The 26,546-nt window shown below is 38.3% G+C and overlaps 1 long non-coding RNA gene across 1 annotated transcript in view; it reads left to right on the top strand.

Moving 5' to 3' along the window:
• Positions 1-687: 687 nt before the first annotated feature.
• Positions 688-26,546, top strand: part of LOC123282257 (uncharacterized) — a 32,157-nt gene continuing 6,298 nt past the window's right edge. The window contains exons 1-2 of the long non-coding RNA XR_006522290.2: positions 688-855; positions 2,151-2,438. This is a non-coding gene — a long non-coding RNA (uncharacterized lncRNA). The remainder of the gene's footprint in view (positions 856-2,150; positions 2,439-26,546) is intronic.

Genomic DNA, 26,546 nt, shown 5'->3' with positions numbered 1-26,546 from the left:
AGGAGCATCAGCCATGACCCTGGGAAAAGACATTTAAGTACGCAAATTAATGGATACAAACAGGTACAACCTAGATGCAGTGGGATTGAGCTAAATCAGAGGATAAATAGGGTTTCTTGTTTGAGTGATAACGCCAGCCATGAGAAGCCAGGAACAGGGCTCCTTTTAACAAAGAATTGACAAACGACTTTTAGAAACTGAAAAGAGTACCTGAAACATTATTGTGCAGGCAATGGAAATGATAAACAAGAACTAGAAGATGTGGTCCAGGGAAAGAAGAACAAATACAATGAAGTAGGAAGCAGTGTAGTCTCAAGTACTACATTGTGCCTTGTGGTAGGAGTTTGGGGAGAGAGAATTATGCACTACAATATTGAGAGAAATTTGTCCACATGTGGTGAACGGGAACAGAATCAAGGGGACTGCATTGGCACAGAGGAATAATTAACTGTGGGCACATGTGACAAGCACATTTCTGAGTCTGACATATAATAAGCTAAATATGGAACATATTATTACATAATTATATTATTATTATACAACAGAACCAGCAAAATGCTCCTATGGTTCATAAAGAAAGGTATGATGTATAGGTAATAATAAACTCCTCTATCTCTATAGCATTTTGCACATGAATTTTCTCACTAATAACCCCTAGATCTATGCACTGTTCTTTCCGTGTTCCAGTGGAAGAACCAAAGCTCAAGCATCTGATGAGTGACGGAGGAAGCACTTATCTGATTTCCCATGATTTCAATCAAACCACAGCGGCTTCTTCTGTACCAGGAGCCAGTCATCCCATTATGCTGCCCTGGCCAGATCCCACATGGAATTCTGTGTGGAACCAGAGATCAGGTAAGAACTATCTAGAAGGCCAAAACATAGGAAAGCAAGACCCACCAACAATGTCCAAAAGATCTATGATTATGTCCTGAAGAGACCAGAAAGCTGAGGGGAACATAATGAATATCTAGTGGCTGAAAGGCTAAATGCAACGTGGTGGCCAGTAGGATGCCCTGATGGAAGACACAAATTGGGAAAATAATAGCAAACTTCTTGGGAGGATTGGCTATGTAAATTACACTGACTTTCTCATTTATTCTTCGCAATAAACCTATGAGATAGGTACTATCATTATCTTCATTTCCCAGATGTGGAAACTGAGGCACAGAGATGTTAGAGGAGTCCTCGAGTTCGATGCCTTGTAAATGTTAGAGCTGAGACTGAGACCTAAGTCTGTCAGATTCTAAATCCGCCACTATCTGCCACTCTGCCCTTTACGCACATTGCCGTAAAAGTGACTTTGGTTAATTAAGACCTTTCAGATTTGGAAGAAGTATCTGAGGGAATTTGAAAAAAAAATTTCTTTGGAAGAAGTGAAGTCAATAATTAGGCCCAAATTTTTGTCTGACAATAGTAGTAGTTTGCATGAAGTGTACAATTAGAGATTAAAAACAAAGAGATGATCCACAATCTTAAAAGAATATTCATGGTCTCCTAAAATTGCAACTGCAGTTGCTATGGGAAGTGAAGTTGACAAGTGGGGAGGGAATGGTATGGTTTAGTGGGAAGTCTGCATTATACGAAATTTTGAAATAAATTGGGCATTATTCTAGGTTAGCAGCCATTAGGTGCATAATAAGTAGATACTAATATGGATGCTACTTAGTAAAATAAGAAAACAAAATCATTACTATTCACAATAAACTATGTTGCATGAAACCTATGAATGCCTATGGCAAGAATTTTTGATTTCTTAAGCAATCCATTTTAAAACAGCCAGGGCCTTTAGATGGAATTCCAACTGCCTTTAGAAGGACACAATGGAGATCTTAAGCATTTCCCAATTGCTATCTTTGAACATTACATTGGCCTTCAACTATCATTTGTTCTGAGTCAGCAGCATCTAAATTGGGGGGATATTACCATTTTCCCACAAATCGCCTAAGATGAAAATCTAATACAATTTAAAAAGATAAAGTCCAGAAAAACCACAATGTCAAATATCCAAGCTGTCAGAGATTGCTTCTATTTTCTTTGACTTCTTTTGTTTGATCTTTGTCTCTGCCAGCTCTTTTGGCTTATTCAAACCTCTCTCCTCTGTCCACCTCTTTATCAACACTGACTTCCAGTACTGCTCCTCTCTGCAGATCTACTTAATACCATTTTGGGGACTAGGACTCCCAGATGTGCTCTACTGAAATACCAGACCTCCAGCTACCACTGTGGGGTGAGTTTTCTATAGAACCTCATCCCCCACGACACATTATTAAACAGAACACAACATCGTCAGAGGAAGAACTTGCATCTGGATTACTTTATTGAAGCCCACTGGTGATACCAAGGATAATGAGAACTTAATTGACCAAGAGGGCTCACTGAAGCGACCGAAGAGGCTACCCTACTGAGGATGCGTGTTTCTACTTTCACAGCCAAAGGTGGGGGAGGATTTTATTTTCCTAGCAATTTTTGAATAGCCCTTTTGTCCTTACCTCCAGTCATCAAAGTTTGAGAAATATTGTCTAACCTCATAGAGTCTAGCCACGAAATGGGGACATTTAAAAGTTACATTAAAAATAATATTTACGTGACCTATATTTATATTTTCACTAGACGGAAAGTAAAAATATCAGTTTGTCCAGGTTGGGTTGGTCAGAAAATCTTGCATTCTTCTTCACCTCCCTGCGCATGATTCTCTGCTTCTTTTCAGGGTTCGCTGGTCCTCGCTTTTTCTCCAACACTCCATGCTTCCCCTAGTGACTGAGGTTCTGGCATTTTGCCTTCTAAATTTTCTGAGAACTTTTCATGGCTCAAAGTAGTGGTAATTATTTTATTTCATTTTCTAAATCATTTAGTAGGACAAGGGAATGGTTTTAATTTGACTCATCTACAACCCTATTGTTTCCCCATAGATTTTTTTTCCCCTTGCCTTGTTTGGCAAAATCCCTGATTTGCCCTTAGTTAATTCAAAGAACAAGCAAAAGAGATGTTTACAGGTGCCCTTAATCTCAAAGTAGGTAATAAATTATGTAATTATTAAATATACTTGTCATGCTGCCAAAGGAAAAATAAAGAAAGATGTTTGCTTCAATGAAAGTAACTCTATATTTCTAGTCTTTTCTGGATCTGCGGGGCATTAGCACACTAAAGAAAATCTTCAGCAGGGACTAAAGGCCTCCGGCCCCAAGATCATCCTTGTCCTACTGCTGAGTCACTGCTTCTCGGGCCCACAGCTCAGAGAAGCACATTTAGGAAAAGATTTATAAACGGAAAACAACTGAAGGCAACTTGATGGTATGAGTTAAATCATACTGAGGTAAAATCACAAATTATTTTGGGGGAAATAGCTATAATTCAGGGACGTATTTTTATTGGTCATATTGGCTGTTGGTTGCATATTTTTGCTTTCTGTTTGGTTTCTTTTAGGGTATATGTATTGCTCCAAATTTCAGAGGTCCACATTCTTCTTCTTGTGCAGACTCCCTATGTGGACTGAGTCTACCCACTCTCTGAGTTTTGCTATTACTGCTTAGCCAGCACCCCTTCTCTTGCTTAGCTCTAAGATATCTAGTTGAAACCTCTATGATACATGGTTCAAGATTGGGCCTAGAAAAAATTATAAACTAGGGGAAACTTTCTTCAGTATCCTTTCTTAATATTCAATTCGAGTAATGACATAGTCTTGCTAGCAATGCCATACAGTCTGGTGGGAATATAGATTTGTATAATCTTTCTGGAATGCATTTTAATAACATGCATCAATAGGCTTATTGCACTCATATGTTTTGACTCAATCATTCTAACTTTGGGAATTTATCCTAAGGAAATAATATGAAATAGAGCAAAAGTTTTCTGCATCAAGATGTCAACTTCTCCATTGTTCCTATTAGTACAAAACTGAAAACAATCTAAACGTCCAACACTGAGGGAATTATGTGCAAATTGTGATGTACCCACATGATACAATGCTATGAAGCCTTTAAATGTACTATAATGTGGGGAAAATATGTATTATAAGGTTATATAACATCATGTTAAGTAAAATGTGCAGTCTGAGCTCAACACGTAATAAAATTTGTATAGAGAAAAATAAAAGGTAGAAATACATAGCAGGGGGAATAAAGACTTTCTGAGTGATAGAATTGAGTAAAATTTTTTTCTTTATATTGTTCCACATTTTCCAAAGTTGATGTAACAAGCATATACAAGTTTATAAATAAGAAAAAGAAATTGAGGGACATTACGTTTTCACTGCTGCAACCTAGAGAAACAGCAGGGAGAAGAGCCATATGGTAGCTGTCCATGAGCCCTCTTGGGATGGAAAGGGATGGAGGAAGCTATTCTTCTTGACACAGCTCTTGGAGCATCCCTTTCAGCCCACACCCTTGGCCTGGACTTACTAGGCCCTGTGCTCTGGTGGAAGGAGACCTACTGAGACCCCGACACCTGCCAAGTTTAGGATTAATCCCACTTGGATAAGAGGCTTGAGTAAACTTGTAGGAGAGAAGGGGTCTCAGTGTCTGTAACTTTAGGGCTTCCCTTGGGTGTGCAGTTGGCAGGGAAGACACTTCTTGACAATGGAAAAACCAAGAGCATTTGTGGTCTTTGCTGTATCTCATTGAGATCTTGGTTCAAATATATCTCTTCCAAGCCAGTCCTTCTTCACCTGGTGCATTAACAGTATATGTTCTAGAGTCAGACTGCCTGTTTTCAAATCCTACTCTCAATACTTAACAGCTGTGAGACCTTGGGGATACTTCCTAACATTCCTGATCTTCAGTTTCCTCATCTGTAAAATAAGAATAGTAATTGTTCCTATTTCATAGAGTTGTTCTAAAGACTAAACAAGAAAATCCACATAAAGTGGTTAGGATAGTGTACAAAGAAAACGATAAATGTAAGCTTTTATTATTAGCTGTTATTTATTCACAGCAGGTTTTAATATTATTATTAAATGTGAAATTATATTACTTATTATTTACTCATTTATTATCTGTTTCCCTCACTCACATATGATTTCCCTGAAGGCAGGGGCTTTATCTGTCTTGTTAATAACTTGTTAAAACAGAGCCTGATAAATAGTGGGTATACAATGAATAATTATTTGATGACAGAATGATCACATGGACATCTGATAAAGATCAATCCTCTTCCCCAGCCATAAGGGGGGTGACCTAGGCTAGCCTATTTATTTGGATCAATTGAGAATATGATAGTGGCAGTAGGGTCTCTTAGCAGGGGGAATCCTCAAAGCAAGGGAGTGCAAAGGTGAGAGTCTGGTGAGGGTAGATGGGAAGAAGGGCTGAATGTCACTGAAGTCATGGGTTTGGAGCAGAATCTGAGCTGTGGAATCCAGGACAGCAAAGAACCAAGAGGACAAAGTCAGGGAATGTGGCTGTAATGCAGAAGAAGGGGAGCTGGTCTGGGTGAGTTATGGGAGCAGGCTGGCTGCATGTGGGCAGGTTTTTAGGACTCCAAAAAGGTCACAAGCAGACAAGCCAGCTCTATTACAAGGACTGAGTTCTTTCCTGGGAGCACTGCTAGGACATTAGTTATAGAATTAAGGAGTAATAAATTTGAAAGAGTAAAAAAATGAAATAATCCCAGAAAAAGGATTCCCAGGCCTATATTGAATGCTGCTTCCATTGAACTTTCCCTAGTCATTCCAACTAGCTACTTACATGGCATTTAGCTTTCACCAGCTTGTGTTTTAAATAACTTGTATTCAGTACCTACCTGGACTACTAGATTGTAAACTGAACTTTCCTTCAACAGGATGAGTTTTCCTAATTTTGTGAGGCCAATGCCATGACCAACTGCCATTTGGAAAACATTTTTGAATAATTTTAAGTTGATATATTCCTGATTCCTTCTGGGTCCGAAACTATAACTTCCCTAAACGGTTCTCAATTTCAACTCTCTCTCTCTTTCTTCCTGCCATACTCCATTACTGTTCTTGTCCTCAATTTTCAAGCCATGTTTGCCATCTTAATCTTCCATTTTTTCATATGTTTATGTAGATTGCTGTTTTCTAAAATTGTAAACTCTTAGAAAATACACACCGTCTCATTTATACCTTTGTCTTTTGAGTTAGAGCAGTAATACTAAAACCTACTTTTGCACTATCTTGGAGGTATTTTTAGTGATATCCACTTTTCTGTTTCTGGTAACTGTATGTTAGTGACCAAATTCTTGAAATAATTTTCAATTAACTTTAAAATACTGTGTGCCAGAAAGTACTTCTTAAGGGATTGTTGAGAAAAAAACCCAAATATTTGTTATGACTCCCCAAAGGTGAGTAATGGATTAATGAGAGGATAACAAAACGAATAATGTTACTATCACTGTGTATGGAAGTGGCTTAATTGATGAGGTTCATGAGTAGGACGGGCTAAATATTTCCTTTGATGAATACTGTTTCCTGATGTACTTAGTTTTTCAAGAAATTGGTCAGACTAGAAGTTAGCTATGACTTCATCGCTTCATGACTCACAAGGAATGCACCCTTTCTGTCCAAACCTTTTGTTCCGGTAAGATTTTGACTTCCAAACTCTTGGCAGTGATGAGAGCCAAATGCAGGCACGTAACATAGTGTGCTAGCCTTCACAGTATTTATACTCTGTTTTTAACAAAAATTGCTTTAGGCAAATTTCGACTTTGATCAAGAATGGCACTAAGTTTTACAAAAATTTTGGAGTTGTGAAATCAAGGAATTTTCATCTGAAATAAATCATGTGCAAAATGACAGCAGCAAAATGGCATCAGTTGGGGAGCCAAATATGGAGGCAACATTTCTTCTCTCTGAGGAACAACAAGGTGTAGAAATCAAGCTTTACCTAGTGCACCACCTCTTTGCCCAACTTTGAATGATAATGTAACTAATTGTCTCTGGGGTCATGAAGGGATCAGTTCAACTATCAAATGCCTTACTGTGACTATCTTCTCAATAAATCTAAGCCTTAGGTGATACTTTATAATCTAGAGAGAACTCTAATGTATTTTATCTCACTTGATCCTAGTGATCTCTTGTGATGGGCAAGGCTGATGTTCTTATTACTACATCGAGGCCTAGCTCACTGCCTGCCCCGTATGTCGTACTTGATAACTATTTCTAGAATTGAAGTTGTTGAAGGCACATTTTTCATATTAGGAAAGAGTGTTTAACGATTTCCTCAAACTCAGCCAGACCAGATGAAACTGCTCGGACTTGAAGCCGTATCTTACACAGTCTCCAACAATCTTGCCATTGTCACCTTTGAAAGTGCTGCTTTTCCCCAATTGACTGTTGATACCAAAGTAAACAAGCTATTCCTGGTGCCACTGGGCTGCACAGATTTGAACAATCTTGAGAATAGGCTTGAAAGTAATTAGCTACATGCGAAACAGAAAAAGAAGAGGGAGTGGGAAGGAGCAGAATGACAATAAGGACTTTGGGTGTTGATCGGAGTGGTATTTAAAATAAATACAATAAAAGTTATCCTGTAATCAGTAAACAGCAATATAATTAGAATTTTTTTTTTTCCTATTTACTTCCTTTAACAACCAATAGGGGGAAATGAGAAAAAAAAAAAGTCAAGGACTCAATCAAACAGATGGTTCTCGAGTCATTATTTTCCCCTTGATGTTGTTTACAAGAAGAGACTCACTTAACGAAACGTGATTCACAGATTCCGGTAGGACCAGCAGTTCACTATGGGAAGGAGAGAGGAAAACAGCAGGAAGAAAGCTCAGATCATAAGCCTTTAGTATGTGCATTATTATGCCTCATTAATTAACCCAACCACTGTCCTGGTGACGTCCTGGGCTCACTTCACAGGAAAAAATTAGTCTGGATTGCCAAGTTAAACAGACAATTACAGGAAGATCGAATTATGCCTACATTGCATTCTGTCGGGGCACTAAGCCAAATTCATGTCAAATTCATAAGACTAGAATATCCTCACTAAAAACAGCTCTGAAGAACCAACGTCACAAGCCATTTGACGTCTACACAGAGGATGTATTGATCTTGCCTGAGCTTCCTTTCTCAGAATCACATAATAGGCCAAAAGAGAGGGCTTTCTGAGCATCTTACTCTCTGCCACACAGCAGCTGGCCAGATCCTTTGTTAGGTCCAATAAAGCACAATGTGGCAGGGGAAAACATCCCCACCTCATGAGTCCTGTCCCCATCCTGGCTGGCAGCTGTCACAGCCATATAGAGACAGCTTAGACATTTAAAGAGAACAATAGGAACTCCTAGTGTAGGTTTTCCATGGTGGAAACTTTGGTTCTGTCCATCTTCTTGTGGGAAGCTTTTCCATGGAAGAATGGCTGAAAGGGAAAGAAAACCCACATCAGATTTTCAGGAGCCACAGTCCTGGAATGTCTGATGTCCCCAGCACCAGAGACAATGCTACACTTGGGTGAATCAATTGCTTCAATGCTTTTAAATAGGGTGATATTTACTAGTGATCCAGGGCTCAGGAAGGGAGAGTAAAATGTGCTTTATAAACACTAAAGAGTAAAAAGTCTAAGAATTTAAGTTTGGATATCTAGATGCAACTTGGAAAGAAAGCTGCTCCCTGATATTTGTTCTAGGGCATTCCTCCTTTGTAAGCAGAGATGTCTAAACTGAGGCCCTTTTCCATGTTACTTCCCTATTAGGCAGAAAGTCCAGAAATCAGAGCTTTTGACTCCTAATTTCAAGTCAATGTGTTGAGTAGACACAGATAAAATTTTTGACATCTTTACTTTGAGAAAGCAGAAATTCTAATTCTGTCCTTACAATCACTCATCCATTGGATGGGCATTCACTATACATTTACCAGGCACAAGAAATTTTGGAGCCCTGAACAGTCTGTTTTCTCTAAGGTCTTCCAAAACAACTGGGCTTGCAAATTTTAACCTAAAATTTTGCTGCCCGCCCAGGTTCTACACTCAGACTTTTTCTTGTCTTTCTCTTCTTACTTTCCTTGGGTGACCTCGTGTGTTTTCATATCCTCGACTTCTGCTTGTTGATGAACCTCAAGTTTGATTTTTAAACCCCAGACCTCTCTCTCTCTTGGGCTGAGATTTATTTATACTATTAATTCTGGACATCTACAGGTTTCAGAAAATTAACTTCTCCAAAAGTTAACTAATTTCCATCCTTGTAAAAGCTGCTCCTTACATGTGGTCACCTCCCCAGGGGATGGTCCTGTTGATCCTATCTTCTTTATATTTTTTGAATCTGCCTACTTCTTTCCATCTTCACTGCTGCTACTTTCTTCATCCAGATCCCTGTCATCTCTCTTGTGGATTGTAGCAACAAGCTTGCCAGTAGCACACAGCTGATCATGCCTCTGCCCCAAATCCTCAGTGAGCTCCAGGGTCCTTTGCAGAGCATGCACCCTTCTTTGTGGTTTGGCACCTGCTTAACTCTGCAGCATTTCACTCAGGGTTAGCATCTCACATGCCAGCTATTTTGAATTTCTTGCAATTCCCAATCACATTATCTTCTCTCCCACTCTTGTGCACTTTCATTTTATAGTAATCATTACCCATGCTGCCCTTTCTGCCTCGAATTACCTTTTCTCTCTTTGCTCAGATATCACCTTCATTCAAAACTCCATTCAGCCACTGCTTCCCCTGGGCTATTCCTGTTTCTCTGTGGCCATAATCAATTCCTTCCCTCCCCACCTGCATACGCTGTCCCACCCTTAAAGAGGCAGAGTATATTTTCTCCCGCCTTGATTTTCTATGAAGCAAAAATGATGTTCTGAGACTTCTGATCCCAAACCTAAAGAGCACTGGCAGCTGTCATATTCTATCAGATGACATGTAAGTCCAGCCCCCTCAAGACAGCCATGTTGTGATGAATCCCAAGCTAGTGCATGGAGAGACCACAGAGAGGAGAATGAAGCACAGTGATAACATAGGCGCCAGCCATATGACCCCTGTCAAATTGTTCCAGCCTGATCCCACTGGTCAACCAATTCAGCAGATGTCCAGACACTGTGAAGCAGACAAGCCTTCCTCATGGTGCTCTGTCAAAATTCTGATCCCCAGAATTATAAGCAAACAAATGACTATTTTCATGTACTAAGTTTGGAGAGATCTTTTGCAGTGTAGATAACTGAAATACCCTCTAAATTTGGCATGGATACTCCTCTCATAACCCTCTTAGTGCTTTTATGGGCCTCCAGCACATTACCATCCCACTGCAATCTTCAATTTAAAGATTTCTTTCCCAGTATTCCTTCCTTCACCTAATTTTCTCTCTTTCAGCATGTGAAACTCGATTATATTAACATCTGGCAGAATTTTTTAGGGAGGGAACTATCTTCATTTGTAAAGATAAGTTTTGAGCTCCTGGCAGTTGAAGAATAAGACTTTATGGGCAAGAACCATGGCTAACCTGAATCTGTGTGGGAAGGGAAGAGCAATTTGCTTTTTAATAAGAAGATGGAGTAGGGAGACAGAGAGAGAACAAATCAAAGGAAAAAGAGAGAACACAGAGAGGCCCTGTGAGGCAGGGGACTGTGCGGAGAGGCAGCCAATGGGCCCTGTCCAGTGGGAGAAGACTAAGGAACATTTTAAAAGGGAGGTAATTAATGAGCAATTTGCATTTGCTTTAGGTTTTGCCATGTAAACTTTTTCTTCCTCTCTTCCCATCTTTCCATCACAAAACCACCCAGTAAAGCTCACTACAGTCATAAGTTTTTGTGTGAATGGGATATTTTTGTGTGAATCACAGGATGCATCATATCTCAGACACTAGCAGTGAGAGGTGACTTGAGATCATAGCCCCCAAAGAAGATGACAGAAACTGAGAGGGGGGCCTTGGACAACCCACAGGGCATGGAATTGAGGGTTCAAGCTAAAATTACCTGGATCCCAAGGGGCCAGGAGAGCAACTGACTTGTGGGTGGTGTGTTGCCTCTGTGTTCCTGGCACTTGGCATGGTGTCTGGCACATTGCAGTTTTCAAGAAGCATTTGTTGAATAAATGATTAAGTGAATGAAGGAAAGAAATAGTGAAAGAATGATTTATAGGATAAAGTATGGCTCCTTTAGAAGCTGTGTGCCATGGCAGAACAGCATGAGATCTAAAGTCAGAGGATCTGTGCTTGAGTCTCACTCTTAAGTCACGTTGAGCAAACTGCTTTCCTGATTCAGTCTCCTCATCTGTCAAGTGGGATTGATAGTAATGCCTCTCTCATAAAGATTTAGCAGACACCCAGTAAAGGCTACTTCTCCTTCTGCACTGCCCAAGACAACAGCAGCTTGGTGGACAGGACGTGAGGGAGTTTGCTCAGTGCTATAGGTGGGAAGGGAGAGGGTGGGAACCGGTATGGGAGCAGGACATATGTTCGAACACACGGTTGTTTTTCATTGTTGTTGCCGGGAATTTGGTCATGTTCATGCAGAGACCTTCTTTTCATGAGTTCTGCCCAAGAATAAGAAATCTGGGACTGGTTGCTACTTTTTATGGGTGTTATTCATTTTTGAGGTTCTAAATCTGGGAGATGGAGGGACATGGGGAGAAGAAAGGATAATAGATTTTGGTAAGTCATCTAGAAAAATGAAAAGCAAAGAGAACTAACATTAGCCGTCAAAGGTCATTGGAAATGGGCACCATGTCCATGGTTATCATTTTATCATTGCAATGGAGCCAAAGAAAGTAAAAGAATAGGGAAGAATTTTAGCTGTTGGGTTACATGGATTCTGATACCCAAAGAGCAGATCCAGAGAATGCATTCTCTGTCCAAACTGGATTTCTCCCCTGATCATCTGCCATCAAATAAGAGAAGCAATGTCTCTGTTGGGCTGATAGCCAGCGAGTACACTTGGTTCCTTCTCTGCTAGTTGTTCCTTACTCTTCCTGGTCAAGTGGTCTATGTTTCCTCTTTCATCGCCCCTGTAAAATGGTGGTGAGAATCATTTTATACATGGTTGAGATTCTAAGAAATATACCCATAGCACTAAGCTGATGTTGATCTCTAGTCTTTTGTGATGGAGAATGAATTTCATTGATTTCTGCTCTAACCTTTATTATTTCTTTTCTTCTGTTGACCTTGGGTTTAATTTGCCTTTTTTTTTTCTGGTTATTCTTAAGGTGAGGGCCCAGGTCATCGATGTGAGACACTTCTTTTCTAATAAAGATGTTAAATGCTATAAATTCCCTTCTAAGTACTGCTCTATTGGCATCCCACACATTATGATGTGTTGTACTGTAGGACACAAAATATGGTATATGTTCCATGTGCACTTGAAAAGAAGTTTTATTCTGTTGTTGCTGGATAAAGTGTTCTACGGATGTCAAATAGATAAACTTGGTTAATAATGTTTACTATATCCTAACTGATTTTCTATTTATGCCATAAATTATTGAGAGAGGGATATTAGAATACCTTACTCTAACTGTGGATTTATCTATTTCTTTCAGTTTTGCTTTCTATCAAATTTTACTCCATGGGTTTTGAAGCTCTATGCATAAACATTCACCATTGTTATATCCTTTTGATAAATTGATCCCTTATTAGTTACAAAATGACCCTTTTATTCATAGTAATACTCTTTGCTCTGAAACCAATTCTGTCTGTTAGTAATTTAGCCACTCCAGCCTTCTTTTGATTTTGCCTTCTTTTAACCTATTTGTATGTTTATATTTAGAGTGAATTTCCTGTAGCCAGCATATTCTGGGTCTTACTTTTTTATATAATTTGACAATTTCTGGCTTTTAATTTAAATACTTAGACCATTTGCATTTAATGTGATTAAAGTTGAGTTTAAATCTGTCATCTTGCTAATTTTTTTTCTATTCGTCCCATTTGCTCTTTATCTTTCTTATTTTTTGGCTCTCTTTTGTATTAGTTATTTTCTATGAATTCCCTTTGTTTCCTTTTTAGCTTAGAAGCATAACTCTTATTTTATTATTATTTTAGGTAATTGTTTTAGGGTTTATAATACACATCTTTAACTTATCGTGGTCCTTCTCCAAGTAGGATTATTCCACTTTACTTCTCATGTAGGAGCTCCCCACAAACATACTTCATTTCTCTCTTCCTGCTATTGTTGTCACATTTATTGCTTCCATGTATTCTATAAACCCCACAATATGTTTCTATTACATTTTCTTTTAATGGTCAATTATCTTTAAATTTATATCTTAAATTATTTTTTAAAAGTATAATTACCATTTCCAATGTTCTTCATTCCTTTGTTTAAATACATTGTCCCATTTGGTATCATTTTTCTTTTGTCCAAATGACATCCTTTAACATTTCTTGTACTGCTAGTCTGCTGGTGAAGAATTCTTTCAGCTTTTATATGTCTGAAAACATCTTTATTTTGCTTTAGTTTCTAAAAGACTGTTTGCTGGGTACAGAATTCATGCTTAACAAGCATTGTTTCCTTTCCATATTTTAAAGATCTGCAACCTTTTTCTTGCTTGCGTTTTTTCTGATGGCCTTCTTATCTTCGTTCCTCTGTAGATAACATGTGTTTTTGCTCTGGGTGCTTTTAGGATTTTATCTTTATTGCTGATTTTGATAATTTTGATTATGGTGTTATTTGGTGTAGTTTTCTCCATGTTTCTTGTGCTTGGGTTTCATTCAACTTCTTGGATCTGTGGGTATATAGTTTTCCTCAAGTTTGGAAAGTTTTCAGTTATTAGTTCTTTCTCCCCTCCACCCCCTAGTTTTACTGAGAAAGAATTGACATACATCACTGTGTAAGTTTAAGATGTATAGCATGATGGTTTGATTTACACCTATTCTGAAATGATTATCATAATAGATCCACTTAACATCCATCATCTCATATAAATACAACAAAAAGAAAAGAAAGAAGAAAGAAAAAAAGAAAAAAAATTCTCCCTGTGATGAGAACGCTTAGGATTATTTCTTTAGATTTTTTTTTCTGCCCCCTCCCTCTCTCCCCTCCTTCATAGTCTGTAATATGTTAGGCCACTGAAATTGTCCTACTGCACAGTGATGATGTTTTCATTTTAAAAAAATTGTATTTTTTGTTCTGTGTTTCATTTTAGATAGTTTCTATTGATATACCTTTAAGTTCACTAATCCTTTCTTGTGCAAAGTCTAATTTGTTGTTAATGCCACCTAGTATCTTTTCCATCCCAGATATTGTAATTTTCATCTCTAGAAGTTTGATTTGGGTCTTTTCTATTTATCATTCATATTTTTGCCTAACATTTAAACATATGGAATATAGTTATAACTTTGTCTACTAATTCTATCATCTATTCCATTTCTGGATCAGTTTCAATTAATTGACTTTTCTCCTCATTTATAGTGAATTTTGCCTCACCAGGTACTGGATATTTTACATTGCTGCGAATATTCTTGAGCTCTGTTCAGTGACATAGATAAGCTACCTGGAAACAGTTTCACCCTTTTGGATCTTGCTTTTAAGCTTTGTTAGATGGGAAAAGAAGAGTTTATAGTCTAGAGCTAATTTTGCCCAACCACTGAGGCAAAACCATTCTGAGTATTCTATCTGATGGCCTAGAGGTTGTGAGGTTTTCTACTCTGCCTGGAAGGAAACTGAATTGTTCCCACCTTTGTGTTATCTCTAGGATTGTTCCTTCTAATCTCTTCAGTTGGTCCTCCCACCCCAGGTATTTTCCTGTCACATTTGTACTGAGCAGTACTCAGCTGCAGATCCAAGGGTGACCTTCTCTCTCTGCACAGCTCTCTCCTCTGGTACTCTGCCTGTGAAATCTAGCTGCTTTGTCCTCCCTGGACTTATAGTGTCATCTCAACTCAACATATCCACTAGTCTCTGCCTGGGCTTTCTCTTCCTTGGGCACAACCTGGAAATTCCATCCAACCAGTAAGCTAGGGTAATCATAGGACTCTTTCTTTTGTTTACCATCTCTTAGGGATCATTGCCCTTTGTTACCTGATGTCTAATGACTGAAAGATGTTATTGCATATATTTTTGCCATTAACTAATTAATTTATTTATTAGACTTGTATCAGATGGAGGGGTAAATCCAGGACCTGCTATTCCATCTTAGTCAGAAGCAGAAATCCACTGGAAAATGAATTTGAAAAAGCATTTGGAAGGTGTTTGTCACCTAGGATGTGGATTTAAGTTGAACATGCCCTAAAACATGTAACTTGTTTTGCTTTCTCTTCTTATCTTCCCACTTTCACAGTCTGGTTTACTCATTACCTTCCTCTGGCTTGTCTCAAAAATTTTGTAACATCAATCTTGCCCTCTTTAAACTAGGAAAAGATTTCTTTGGAGTATCCAAATTCCTCACAGACTCAGAAAGTTGATGATGCTCACCAAAGCTTATTAATTCAATGATTTCAATGAACCAATGATACATAAATGGAAATCTATCTATCTATCTACCAAAACATATACGTCAACCAGGTTACTAGTATGTGAAGTATAGAGAACATAAAATATTTGGCATGTTGTTTTTCTGCTTGACAAAGATGTCTAAAAGCTGATATCATCCATCCATAATAGATTTAATGTCTTGTCTTCTTCTGAGTATTTCTTTTGAGAACCTTTGGTTTGGTCTAGGATTTCTTTTTCAATTGAGTAGTGTCCTGCTGGGTGACTAGATTAAGGAAAGTTGTTTACAAGGCAGTTGTAAATGTACTAGGCGAAAGGGGTGATGCTATTTCACAGCATCCCTTTGTCAAGCACACTTGTAAAAGCCAGCATGATACCTGTCACATGCTTGGGGCAAGAGGCAATGTCAGAAAGATGATGAAGATACTGTCTGGAGTGAGGGACTGCCAATAATTCAAAAACATCTGTCACCAATATTTCTACTTCTCATGGCATCCGCAGCTTTCTTGCTCTTTGTGTATATTTCCTGCAGATTTTGTTTCACTTTTTTCCTCACCTTCTTAAAATATAGACATTCTGTAACGGGATTATGGCATGTCTAAAAGTGCTGCTGTATGACTTAAATCCTGGGCCTTACCGTCTGAGCCCACATTCTAACAAAGACAATCAAGCCACATAACTTCTCATATCATTTCCAAAGCCCCAACTTCATTTTCTACTTCTAGAATACTTTCTTCACTGATCAAATATTATCACTCTATAAACTTCTGGACTTCTTCTTCCTAAATTCCATGTTTGATGCTTTGAATTATTTGAAATTAATGGAAAACTAAGAGATATGAAATCACATTATAGCTCATTTTCAGTAGCCAAAGCAAACCTTTTAATGTGATGATCAGCCTCATTCAGAGAACTCTGGGTCAATAGGCATCCTACATTTTAAGACTGTAAGAGTCAGGGAATAGAGAAAGAGGGAAAAAAAGCAATGAAAAAACCAGGGAATTTTTTTGTTTGAAAATAAAATATGTTTCATTTGGAAGCACTCAAAACTTATTTTTTAAATTAAGGTAGCCTTAAATGTCAATACATCTCCTATTTTGAGCTCCCAAGTCACAGGAGTTATTTGAAAACTGTTATGAAGTGGATTTCCTTGGGGTAGCATGCTAAAGGCAGAGGGTGGGTGAGAGTGACCTCAGTCTTTTTGCTTCACACCTGAGGTGTGTACCTGTGTGGTATTTGCATCTAAATATATGGCCAGTGATATGAGATGAAGAGAGAGGATCATCCTGTTTTGCTCCAGGCAAAAACAGGAGCTATAGTGCATGCTAGCTCTAGAGTCACCCATATCATCCCCATGCTTGTCATCCATGCACCCAGCAATGTCCAGGGTGATGGAGCAACCGTGCTTCAGCTTCTGCTTGCACTTAGACTTATCATTCTGGCCAAGTCCATACTGATGAATAGACTCTCTTTCTCCTGGAAAAGACTTGGGAGTCAATCAGTCAGAAAGCAATGGAGGGAGCAGGTTAATGTATAGGGTTAAGAGCAGATCTACAGTCAGATTAAATCCTGTCTTCACCACTTTCTAGTTACGTGCCAGTGAATGTCAACAAGAGCACTGCCCCTCCCCACCATGTTTCCTTCCACGTGGAAGGATTTTACGATAGGTTACAGAAATGGTCACCGATTCTTCCCCTCCCTGTAGCCACACCCCTTGCCATGTAACTTGGAACACTTTCATGTTGGGCCAGTTTTCTCTTGCAGCTCCTGGGAGCCATTTGATGCCATGGGAAGGAAAGGCACCTCAGATAAGACCTGGTGACTAGGACTGCCATCATGACAAATTTCCAAGCGTGCAAGGGGATAACAATGTCTTAAATGCCATTTGGAGAGAGAGGACGAAATGCGTATTGAGATTTCCTCTCCGGATTTGATAAATGTGTTGTGCCCAAATTAATCTTTACAAGGCAATATCTTCCAACTGACTTAGAGTTCCCCAGCTATAAATCCTGACAGCAACTAACTCGCAACTTGATGTGGCTGAAGAAAATGAAGTTTCCATCTATTTTAATCCATCAGTTTTTTGGTGCTCTTTGGCATTACAGGTCCATAATTGCTGTCAGAAATCCTTAGGGCTGTATATGTTTCTGAATTCAGAGTTATTCAGATTATACTGAGTATCACATAATCCTTCAAATAGGGTCTTCAGAAGCACCCCATAATCTAACATTTGTATTTTTGCAGCAAAATATATGAATACTCAAACTTGGTGTGACACAGAAAACTATGAATCACGTCAGTCAGTTGAGGTGAATATTTGCCACCATATGCTTTTTAAATTTTGGAAACACAGATAAAGAACTGTGGATCAGTACACAGTTTTGGGTTCTAGGAATGAAACTTTCCCTAAATACCGCTCTAGAGTATTTGATACTCTAAATTTGATATGTGTGGGACCTGTGCTAGGTAATCTTCTGTGTTCTATTTTCTCTTGAGACTCTTGAAAAAGTAAAGCAGACCAGATACTCAGAGCTGAGCTCTTATCCTGTCTTAAGCCTGACTGAGCTGCAGTCACTCTAGTCAAATATAGCCCAGGCTACACCAACCACAGGAACCTCATTGTACTTGAGGAGTAACAACCCTTCTAACTGATAGTAAAACAAGTAAGAATTTGTGGGGAATTTGAACTTCCTTGGACTTTTGATTCACATTTGATTTCTTCTCTAGATCCTAGGTCTCAAGGAGATTTAATCTCTGAACTTTAATTTCTCTCTGTATTTGAATATGGAAGATAGATCATAGTTGGACTTTAATTCTCTTAGTCTTGAATGTCTTTGGACATTAACTTGAAATTTAATCATTGAACATTAGTATCTCTCTGGGAAAGTTAAAATGGGAGGGACTTCATGTTCAAATTTGGAGCTTTTAGATTTTTACCATTTTATTCTGATTTTTAGTATTTTAATTTGGTCTCCTTGCCATGCTTCTGCCATGCTATGTTGATAGAGTTGACTGTAGTTGATTGGATCTTTATACTATTCTAATCCATTTCACAATCTTCTTGGAACAAAAATCTAAACTCTCCAACAATGAGGTCAGAAAGACAACCTGTGGAACTGTGCAGCAGCTCTTAAAAATAGGGACAAACGTACTGATCATTACCACCAAAGAGGATAGTCACACTCCTGGATAACAGTAAGCTTAATGGTTACATCTGATACTAAGAGAACAAAAATTTGGGAAATATTGGTGGGAAACATCTTTTTCTCAACTGCTTCTATTTCCTCCATGTGGAAGGAACCCAATCATGAACACTGTGGCCTATCTCTCTCCCTTTTACTCACCTCACTCCAAGGGAGATGGAGAAATATATCAGCTTGGTAAATTTGGAAATTATCATCTAGATATTCTCAACTCAGTTACTCCCCATCCTCTTGGGCATGACTACCCACAGAGCACAAGCATACTTGTCTTCCTCAATCCAGCACTGCCATGGCTGGGTGGGTAAGCTTCTCTAGTTTTGGGGGTCAGTATTAAGATATTTTGTTTGTTAAGCTACTTCCTCCAATGCAGGTTTAATGAGCAAAAAAATGATATATCAATACTGTCTTATGCTTAGCTCATTTCTAAATTAATTCAGAACTTATAACTTGAATGAGAAGATGAATGCTATCAACTAGGTGCCCTCAAAAATTTTGACATTGCTGGGCTGGCCCTGTGGCTCAGTGATTAAAATTCTGTGCGCTCCATGTCGGCAGCCCAGGTTCACGGGTTTGGATCCCAGTTGCAGACCTACTCCACTCATCAGCCACACTGTGGAGGCACCCTACATGCAAAATAGAAGAAGATTGGCACAGATGTTAGCTCAGGGCTAATCTTCCTCAAAAAAAAAAAAAAAAGAGGAAGATTGGCAACAGATCTTAGCTCAGGGGGAATCCTCCTCAGCAAAAAAGTAAATAAATAATTCAATATTGCTTAAATTACTTAACCTCTCTGTGTGTATATCTTCATCTTTATAATGAAAATTTGTGATGATGACCAGGTATGTTAGTAAATACATATAAAGTCCTTATAACATTGCACAGCATGTAGCAAGGACTCAATATTTGCTATTAGCATTAGCCATTTTGTTTATGTCCAATATTGTGTGGAGCCATTAGCAATGTCAGAAATACTGGATAAGACTAAAATGCATACCCACCTCCCCAGAAGTCTATTATCTGACCAAGAAGACAAATTAGAGAGAATATATAAGGTACATGTAATCGTGTGTTGGGTTTGGTAACATTTAAAAGCTATGATATGTAAGAGTGAGATTAGGGCTTGACTTGAAAGGACAGGAAGCATTTAGAAAGATGGGCAGGAAATGGTCTCATAGCTCTTTGCTTCTGCTTTTTTGATTGCAGATATGCATTTGCTTAAACTCATATTATTGCTAATTTTCTGCATGTCTCTCTATTACACTGAATTGAAAACTCTTTAAGAGCAGAGATTGAGTTTATTCATTTCTGTATCTTCCACGCTATCCAGGAACATCGCTAGTGCACACACACACACACATATCTTGAATAATGATTTTCTAAGAGAGAAAAAGTGAGGGAGAGAAGGAAGGAAAGAAGAAAAGATCCAGCTGACTAGACAGATAGAGGGCTGAGCTAGGGATGCAGACAGAAGGCTGACCAGACAGTCAGGCAAAATGGGCACACAGTGGGAGGAAGATTGACGCTGTGGCTCAATGCTCACAGAGGACCAAGATTTTATTATCCCTTGTGCAATGGACTCTCGGTGTAGGACATTGGGTCAATATTTTTTCTCCCTCTCTAGTGAAGAAGAATTTCTCAATGTAACAAGAAGCTTGGTCCTCAGAGGCTTAAGTCTTGGGTGGGCCCAAGCCTCCTAATGGGAGGATGTTAATACAGCTGAATCGTTTCTGATCAGACTGAGATACATGACAGCTATCAATTTTGCAAAGTGTTTATTTGAGTAAAAGGAAGAACTAATGACTAAATCATTTTTAAACCTCTCCGAAGAAAACTACCGGATAACTGTAGGTACCTACTTTTAGATAAAAGTGGAGACTTCACAGTATATTGTCAATTGCTATCTATTAATATTTTACACCAGGCACATGGACAATGCACAGATCTTCTTTAAAAGCAGTATCACTAGAGTTTTCATACACCTCCTAGAATAACCATGACTTGACTTCTTCTGAAAGGTGACCTACTGATTTTGGCTAATGACCTTGCTAATGAACGTCACAAAGAGACTGATCTTTTTAACCTAGTCTTTGCTGTAAGAAAGAAACCTCTCCTTTGCAGTTTAATGTTTTCCCTTAGGTTACAAAGGTGGCGTGGTAGAGAAGCCAGCACCACAACCAGTACAGTTATACTTATGGGTGATTTTGCCTGGCCTTCCCCTCTCCACAGGCAGTAACAGTGCTGGCCTGCATCCAAAAATGGCATGTCAACAATCATCTTTGTTTTATGTTACTTTGTCATCCATGGTTAATATTTCCTGGTGCATCACAAAAGGATTACATCTTGATGCACAGGCTTCCTTCTCCTATTGACAGCCTTTGCAATTTGTCATAAATTGTTGGTCATTAAATAAGCATGTCTTTTAATGACAACTGGCCTGGGAACAGTTTAGACTAGCAATCCTAAGAAAAACCCACCACTCTTTCCTAAGTTGGGTTCCTTTCAGCAGAACTGTATTATGTTGGGCTTTGTTCTATTTCCTGCTTTGGGCCAATAATGAGGGTTTAGAGTCCCTTGCTTGTTTTTAAGAAGGATGACATATTTCCTGCAGCTCTTTCTATAAGCAGACAGCTGTGGAAACACCACAATAAGGAACCAAATGTCTTGTGGGCACCCAGGGAGGCTCCTAAACATTCAGCATCCTTTTGTTCCTTGCTCCGGAGAATTTCTGCTGATATAATCTTGGAAATCAGGTAGCATTTTTCATCCTTGCCACTGCCTTCAGCCGTGGTCTTTCCCCTTTCTCAGCCTATGTGGTAAGGCAATTCTTGGGTATTGTTCACAATGATATTGTTTATCTGGGCACAGCCAACCATTTGGAGTGCAAAGATTTTATCCCAATGAGAGACAGCCTTGAGGATTCATGAGATACATAGATTAGATAAATTCCAGATATAATACTATGCCACTTAGCTCAGTTGGATACAAGTAAAACCATATATTGTGTTCATAAATTAATTTTCTATCTTAATTCTCAGTGGAAACAGCTTTTCTGCATATTTAGGAAGCATAAACCATACATTTGATACTTTACTTGTGCAAGTATAACAGTATATCTCTCTAGGCATTTATTGCATATTTTAGGATAAACTGGGGCCTATACAAATAAGTTACATTTCCTTTTTCATGTCTTTGTGTCATAAAGTAAAGTATAGATATGAAAAATCCACGCAAAGCAAATGCAGGACTTAATGACTTATTATAAGATGAACATCCTTGTTACCGTCACCCAGGGCAAGAAATAAAATGTGCTGCCAACTCAGAAGCTATCACACTCATATCCCACTCCCACAAATTTAAGCATGATCTGTGCTTTTATAGTTATGGCTTTTTCTACTTTCTTAATGTTTTTATCATCCACCGGAGCATCACTAGAAACTATAGTTCAGTCTTGCTCATTTCAAGAAAATGGACACGTCTTTTAATCTTTTAATGTACAGTTTCTTCTTTTATACATTACTTCTCATTACAATTTATGTGTTGAGTAAAAGGCATTTGGCCTAGATGTTTCCCCCAAGGTCTGGATTTTGCTGATGGCCAGCACAAGGTTCAGTTCACCATGTTCCTCTGTGCTTGGTATTTGCTGCAAACTGGATCTGATCAGACAAATCCTCATCAGACTCAGTTTCTATTCATTTGGAGGGACTATAGGTGGCGACGTGTTCTTGCAATGGGAGGTATTTGACATATGGTTGTTTCTCTTTTTGTGGTTTTAGCAGCCATTGCTGCTTGACGACAAGATCTCAATACTTGGGGGAATTGCCTATGGTATCGTTCTAAATTTATCATTTATTATGGGAAATATTTGTAAGAGAAACTTCCCCTTATCTACTATTTGGTTACCCACTGGAATAGCTTATACTGAAAAACAGGGCAAATGCTTTTTCTTGTCCCTTAGTTATAAGTTTTCAATAAAATAAATTGGCTCCTAGTAATCTTTCCTGATGAACTACTAGTTTCATGTTTTAATATGAGTATAAACTCATGGATTTAAACATATCCAATGGGTTTTAAGTCACTGCAATTATTACCTTTTTTGAATCACAAAGTAGAGCCTCTTTGGCCAATGGGAACCTTTTCAAGTTGACTCCTGAATCCTTTTAAGGCTTTCTCACTATCTAGTATGATTATCTTGTATACTCCGCATCTCCTAGAAGCTCTGGATTCTTTGGGCAGGCAAATATATTTTAAGACTATAGTATGATCAACGGGGATTTTCACTGCTATTTGTTTTATTATTGTTTCTAAGCCTCTTCAGTGGGCAGAGCTAGGAAATTAATTCGCACACAGACACATCACAAGTTCCTACTAATACTTCTAATGCAAAATCAGGACTACCTGGTTTTTACCTAACAGCTATGTCTGATATATATATCTGATATATATCTGATATATAGATATAGATATAGATAGATACATATATATAGATATGATATATATATGATATATATGAATCTATATACATATGAATATATATATTCAGCTGTGTTATCACTGAAACTCCTTTCTTTTGTAATTGAGGACACAAATTTTTAGAGTAAAGGGTAACATAGTAGTTATTTTACCTTGCAGACCACATGGTCTCTGTTGCATCTACTCAGTTCTGCCATTGTAGCATGAAAGCAGCCATAAGCAATATGTAAAGTGATGGGTGTGGCTATAGCCCAATAAAATGTCATTTATAAACATAAAGGTGGTGAGGCCACGAGCCATAGTCTGCCAGCTCCTATTCTGCATTGGAAATCCTGGTTCTCAAGAACATAGATGATGCCAAGACGAGAATATCCCATCACTGCTCATTGACTTATCTCACATTATACACATTCAACAGTCTCAGAATAATGATAATACTGTTATTACCACACATTCGCTTGCGAAGAATAGTTAAAAATAAGCTTTTCATATGGACGATGTATTCTCTCTCCATTTTTAATCACTGTATTCTATCTACATCATCTGTGAATATAGCCATTGCATTCTATACTCTCTCTCTCTTTTAATCCTCATTTAGTCTTAGTTCTACAAGTAACTATACATTAAATTCTCTTCTGCAGTCCTTATGTGTATGTGTCTCTAATTCTTTCAATTGTCTGAAGCTCATTCTTTAGTAAGCTCTTTAGGGAGGGCCTCTAAGGAGTAATATTTCCTGAATTTGTTGAAATTGGTAATTTGTCTGTGCCCTTTAAACTTTTGTTCACATTTTCTTCTCTTCAGTATCTTAAACATCTTTCTCTATTTTCTTCTCTCATAAAGTGTTGCTGCCAAATAGCCTGTTGATAAACTGCTTTCTTTCTTTATAAGTCACATGCTGTTTTTGCCTACATGCTTGTTTCAGATTAGGAAGGAAGCATACACTGATATGACAATCAGCATGAAGGAAGTTTATTAGAGAATGTTCTCAGGATTAACATCAATTGGGGGAAGGGAAGAAAGCAAGACTGGGTAGAGGGAGAAGCTGAGCTGTGGTGCAGTCACAACAAAGCTTCACCCAACCCTGCAGGGAGCTCTGCAGCTGAGAATTGTCTCAAGTTAGGGAGAGGAAACTGGACCCAGAGTTGACCAGTGCCCCAGAAAGTGGGTATGACCTTGGACACTGTGATTTTTCTCAGTCCAGTAAATTCCTGAAGAGGTAATTACAAATGAGATTTGTCAAACAACAACTTCCTAGCAACTGGTACAATTTTAAAAAATAAAATAAAAACGTTAGGTTCAGTAATTTTTCTAAAATTTGTCTCAATGTTGGTCATTCTGGTTCAATATTCTCAGGGATGTAGCATGCTCTTTCACTCTATAGTTTCAAGCTATTCTTTATTTCAGGAAATTTTCTTAAATTGCAGTTTTTAGCATGTATTTTACTCTCTTGCATTGGTTTCCAGCATCAGAGACTCCTATTCTACCTATGTTGGATCTTTCTTGCTTTTCCACCTCTTTTTCACCATCTCACCTCCTCAGTGCATTACCTGTTTTGTATATTAGCCCTTGTGTTTTTCCTAGTTTAGTCCTCATTTCTTAGAAAAATTTCTTCTATTTATAATTGTTTTCTGAGTTTTGTCACTAAATTTATGAGTTTTTCTAAATCCGACTTATTTTTTCTAATTCTGATTTGTGTTTTCCTTTCTTCTATTTCATTCTATTTGAAATAGAAGTTTATAGTTTATTCTGTTTGAGGACATATCTTTCCGATGTATTTTCATTGCCTGTAGGGATGTTATCCCTTATTATTTTTTGTTTTTGTAATAATTGTGTATAGAATTTAATCTCAAGTCTTTTCTGTGTTCATTTTTACATGAAATTAATTTTCCCCAACTTTTAGAAAGAAGTGTGGTTTAGGGAAGCTTTTATTACTCCACCGAATTCCCTCTTTTATTGTTTTCTTGTTATATTCAAAAATACGTTGGTTTGCTTTTTGAGTTTTCCTGACTCTTTTACCATTCCCCACTTTTATCTGGACCTCCTGTTACTTCATCTCCACTGTTCCTTATCAATTTTGATTACACTCTCAGAAGTTCCTTCTTTGTGTGTAGATCTGTCAGGGAGATTTGGTGGATCAGTTTTGAGAATTCATTGGGCATTGACTACTCTAGCCCCTTAGTACTTACCATAGGCCCCTTTCCTTAATTCGCTATTACTATTACATTGGGGTAAATCTCTTCTAGTTTCAGCTGATAATCTAAAATTGGCCCATGACATTTTCCACTGCACTGCACTGGCTATTTTGAATTGCTCCTGTTATGTCAGGCTATTCAAACACCAATGCCATGCATATCTTGTGGCTGCTGGTAGTTTGTCCCATCCTTTTGTTGTTTAAGAATTATGGCTATAACTCGCTACTCAGTTTTATTTTTAAATACTATCCGTGTGTTTTTGGTTTTGCTATCTAGTTATTCTGGCTTTTCCCATGGTGGATTTTGGGAAGACTGGAAAACAATGCAGCAGGTATTCCTGCCCTCCTTCCAGAATCACATTTTAATTAGCTTATTGGAAGTTAAGGGTTAGTCACATGCCAAATAAAATGTGAGTGAAGTAGAAGTACAAGAAGAGGTCCATGGTATGAGATGTATTTTATGTTTCACTAAAATAAAAATACCGGCACTCTTGTTTTTACCCAGAAGGCCTTTTTTTGAGTGTCTTATTTCCTGGGTCAAATTTACTCTCTTACAAAGCATATAAGAACTGTTTCAGGGGGCCACCCCAGTGGTGCAGCAGTTAAGTTCGCATGTTCTGCTTTGGCCGCCCAGGGCTCACCAGTTCAGATCCCGGGTGCAGACCTACGCACCACTTGTCAAGCCATGCTGTGGCAGGCATGCCACATATAAACTAGGGGAGGATGGGCATGGATGTTAGCTCAGGGCCAGTCGTCCTCAGGAAAAAAGAGGATTATTGGTGGCAGGTGTTAGGTCAGGGCTAATGTTCTTCTTCGAAAAAGAACTGTTTTAGCCATGAATAAGCCACTGGCTTTGCTGTTGAGCTCACCTGGGTTCAACTCTGGCTATGCCATGGATCACTTCTTTGAACTTCGGTAAAGTTAGTTAAATTATTTGAGCCTCATCTAAAATTCAGACAGAATAACATTCACTTCGTGAATCCAGTTTTTCTGGGGTTATCCTCATGGTCTCTCTCTCACTCCTCTCATCTCCACTCACCCACCAATACATACCACAAATTCCAATTGCTATTACTCCATAAATATCTTTTGAATTTGCTCACTGTCTCCATCTCCACTGCTACTGTTACAAACATTCTAATGCAATCTATCATCTTCTGTTACTTGGACCAGTTAAATAGTCTACTAAATTACCTGCCAGCATCTCCTCTGGCCACCCTCACGCCAGTTCCCTAAACTCAGCCAGAATAATTTCAAAACATAATTTTGTCAACCTCTTGTTTAAATAACATTGAACTCTTCATGATCTTCTCATTGCTTGTAATATATAGACAAAACTTGTTTTGAACTGAAAGGTCTGGCCTCTAAAGCTTATCTCCCATGGTTC

The sequence above is a fragment of the Equus asinus genome, chromosome 30, assembly GCF_041296235.1.
Source record: "Equus asinus isolate D_3611 breed Donkey chromosome 30, EquAss-T2T_v2, whole genome shotgun sequence".
NCBI lineage: Eukaryota > Metazoa > Chordata > Mammalia > Perissodactyla > Equidae > Equus > Equus asinus.
The sequence above is the reverse complement of the archived record's forward strand: the minus strand, read 5'-3'. Positions and strand labels throughout refer to the sequence as shown.